We start from the raw sequence: 4,335 nt of genomic DNA on the forward strand, positions 1-4,335 counted from the left end.
AATTTTTTTAAATTTAATATGTTAATATATAATTAATTAATAATATAATATTACATCTAATGATAATAGTATTAATTTTTTTGGAAAAAATTGTGAAACTATGATCACCTTAGGTCCTCTTTTAAATTTGGTGCTGATCATAATATGTATTACAGTAGAATTAGTCCTAATATAGTATCATTTATTCGGAGGAGTAGTTCTGATAGATTTGATTGAAATTAGTTATAAATATTAGGTTTTAGTAAAATTTGTTCTGCGAACAGCTCCACTTCCAAGAGACATAACTAAGTCTACAAAATAGTTGTGGAAATGAAATTTGTACTCACCTAAATTAGATTCACATATTTTCAAAATAGCTTTGGAAAAAACTCAAAATGCCCAATAAATAAAAAGTTATTGTGAGTGAAAGTTGATACTGCAGGACCAGAAAATCAGACAATCTGCAACAACTACCAAATTTAAAAAATTCACATCTTCCAAACTACTTAGCCAAATTTTTTGAAGTAAAAGTAGTAACTTATGTTCATAATATCATTTTTTACACTTGCATAGTAAGTGATATGTTATTAATTTTAGAAAAAGTTTAAGATATGAAGCATTAATTTTTGTTGTTGTTCAAATTATTAATGAATAAAAAAATTTGAGTGATTAATGAATAACCTCAGTAGTGTTGAGAAGTTGTTTATATTGTAAATAAATTATAATTTTGGAGCCAAACTTTTCGGAATTAAAACTAAGAAAATTAACAAGTAATATGTTATTAATAAATTATTCAATATAAAAATTTATAATTTATCGAACCTATTTAATTTATAGACTAACTAAAGGATAATATTAGTACCTGTTGTTAACAACTTAAAATAAAATAGAAAGCAAAAAGCATCATAATACAATTAGTTTTGGTCATTAGTGATAATTGAAGCAAGCACATTTTTGGCATCGATGGTTTCTTTTTACATTTTCGAAACCTCCACTTTGAGACGTTGTGGGCACACTCCTTGTATAACATGGGTTCACGTGCTTAGAACGTGCAGAATATCATATTTAAGAGGGGACACCGGTTTATCTTCAGGTATTAACATACATTGAGTCAAGGTACATAAGGAGGGATGTTAGAAGTTGAGTTTGTGAGTTTTTGGATCATGACTGGAGGTAGGTATCCATTTTATGTTATCAGGAAGGGGAAGGATCCTGGTTTATACACGGACTGGGATGACTGCAAAGATAAGGTGCTTGGCGTGAGTAATAGCGAGTACAAGGGATTCAAGGATGAGCAGAAAGCCGTCGAATAGCTGAAGAGACGCGGAGTCCATGTACCAGGAGGAAGGAACAACGATGGCGAAAGAACGTTGTTGCTGCCGATGGATGGTCTCCGCATCACCACTGGAGGCGGCAGGCTTCTCAGTCGACAAGAGGGTTCTGGCAGCACTGGCAGGTTCATCCATGTAGAAGCAACCTCCGGTGGGAGCGGTGAAGATTCTTATTGTATATTCTTTGATGATGGCTTATACTTCATGTCTTTTCGACATTGTCACAAGGTATCTTGTGTGTTATTGTGGTGTAGAAATGAAAGAAGATGTAGTGGAAAAGGCGGACAGACCGGTGTTTGTGGAGGACATGGAAGGGCTGCTCCTAAGGGTATGCTTGTTTTTATGTATCGGTCCTCCCAACTTCTACCATTGTGAGTGCATCATGGACGATGGTGAAAGTGCTGTGGGGTTTGTTGTGGTTCTTCCCCACACCAGGTTTGGGATCAAAGTTGCCACAGAGGGTTCGGTTTCCACGGACGAGAGGAAAGTGAGGCAGGATGCGTCGTCAAAGATGCTGGGAGAGATAGCCCTAGCAACAAAATTGAAGATAGTTGATTTCAATTACCAACGTGTTCAGGCTCTAGAGGGTGAGGTTGCTAACTTAAAGCAACATGTTGAAAGCTTGCACCAATGGCTAGGGTTAAAGTGATACTTGTGGATGCATTTAGTGTTCATGTAGTTATGTTGTGGTTCCATAGATTGGTCAATGTGTAGAATTAATGATGAATTATGAGATGTTCAAACCTGCAGTGCTTTCATTTGGTGAGTGCTATGAATTATTCATTTAGATAGAAGTAACAGTTTCATCTTATACACATTATTGGTGCATGGAGTTCCTAATACATAACTATGAAAGGATGGGGAACTGTTTCTCGTTTACCGGGTCATTCATATCCAGGGTATGAGTTGTTGCATGTGGTGTTAGTCCCTTTTTTTTAATTATATTAATATTGTGTAATGTGCAAGGTTGGGAATAGGCCTTGCTTTTGAAATTAATATTTTTTTTTAAACTTCAATGTGATCTGTTGATTTTAAAGAGAAGGATGAACTGTGGGGTTTTTTTCCTTTAGTGAATATCTTCTGTTCCCAAAAAGAAGATTTTTTATTTTCATCTTCTGATAATACATTGAGACTTGCAATGAAGTAGAGTTCAGTGTGTTGTCACATCAAAGAAAAAGCTGATTTATGTGTCTGTTCTGTGACTATGCATTTCTTCTTTATAGTAATTAAGTTCTAGATACAAAAACGTGCTATGTAAGGCGTTGTTAAGTGTGACTAACAAAGACATCAAGAAAACATGACTAGTGTGTTATATTTAATATTTTGGAATGAATTACCTAAAATTTCTTTTGGAGAATTTTTTTCCTAAATAACGAAGTTTTATTTGAAAATTGAATAAAATGGTAATCCAATTTCTGTGTTTAACTTTTTTGCAGTCAGTTAATAAATTTAAGAAAATTTTCTGACAATTGCGGGATTTGTGAGTCATGGGGGTTGTACTGTGAAACACAGTGTTAGCTAGAGTGAGAGGGTTTCCATCCGTAGATGGGCCTGGATCTTTTACATGATCCTGTTGGGCCAGACTGGCCTGGACCTTTTACATGGTTCTGTTGGGCTAGAATATGTACCGAGGTTCACCTTCTGTGAGTACAAGTTGATGTGCATGATAAACCACTATTTTATGGTTTATCTTGTGCTACTTTGAGTGGTTTTTATCAGTTCTCCGCACACTTATTCATACAAACTGCATGGTTTTACAAATTCTTCCTACTTTAAATTGTCTATTTTTAATTCTCCTTTATACCATTCGATGCCGTGATCTGTATGTCAAGTGTTTTCAGGCTGTATAGGGCAGGAATGGCTTAGAGGATGGAAAAGAAGTATGCAAAAGTGGAAGGAACACAAGAAACTAAGGAGCTGAGTAGCGAGGATCGACGCGCACGCATATCTGACGTGTGCGCGTGGATTGGCGCATCATACAGCGACGCGTACGCGTGACTGACGCGTACGCGTGACACGCGCAGAAGACCAGCGACGCATATGCGTGACTGACACGTATGCGTGACGTGCGTCACGTGCTGCAACTACAGAAGATGCTAGGGGCTATTTTGGGCTATTTTGGACCCAGTTTTCGGCCCAGAAACATAGACTAGAGGCAGAGGGAAGCTAGACTCAAGACACTTTTGACACATTCACTTTTACTTTAGTTTTTAGTTTTAGTTTTGAATCTTAGAGAGAAAACACTACTTCTTCTAGGGTTCTTCGCATTCTTAGATTTTAGTTTTATGCTTTTGGATTGGATATTGGTAGAGTTACTACCTTCGATTGAAGTCTCTATTATTATAGTTTGCTTTTCTATTACTCTACTCTTTTGTTTTCCATTTAATTGCTCATGGTCATGTATGGATATTATTGATTTTGGGATTTATTAATGTAATGAACAATTTTTACATTTAATTCCATTACTTCTTTGATTTCCTTCAATTAATTATCAGCTCTAAAATTTTTTTTATTAATTTATTTTAATTACCATGTCTGTAATTAGAAATTGCTGGCTAATTCACTATTCACTAACTCTAATCCTTCCCTAGGAAGGGATTAGGACTTGTGAATCAGAGTTAGTAGTACCCACTTGACCTTCCTTCGCAACTGCAAGAGGATAACTGAGTGGAAGTGGTGCGGTATTTGTAACCCACTAACTTACCGGCAAGTGCACCGGGTCGTACCAAGTAATACCTTACGTGAGTAAGGGTCGATCCCACGAGGATTGATGGATTAAGCAACAATAGCGTTTGATAGGATTAGTTAGACAGACAGAAAATAGTGTTGAGATGCAATATAAAAGACATTAAACAATATCAAAAATATTGAAGAAAGACAAGTAATTAAAATGGGAATAATATATGGAGAAGATAGTTATTGTTTCAGAGTTATCTATTTTTCCGGATTAACTTTTCTTACTAACTAATTTAATTATACAGGATTTAATTTATGGCAAACTGTATGTGACTAGACCCTAATTCCT

The sequence above is a fragment of the Arachis ipaensis genome, chromosome B03 (assembly GCF_000816755.2).
Source record: "Arachis ipaensis cultivar K30076 chromosome B03, Araip1.1, whole genome shotgun sequence".
Lineage (NCBI taxonomy): Eukaryota > Viridiplantae > Streptophyta > Magnoliopsida > Fabales > Fabaceae > Arachis > Arachis ipaensis.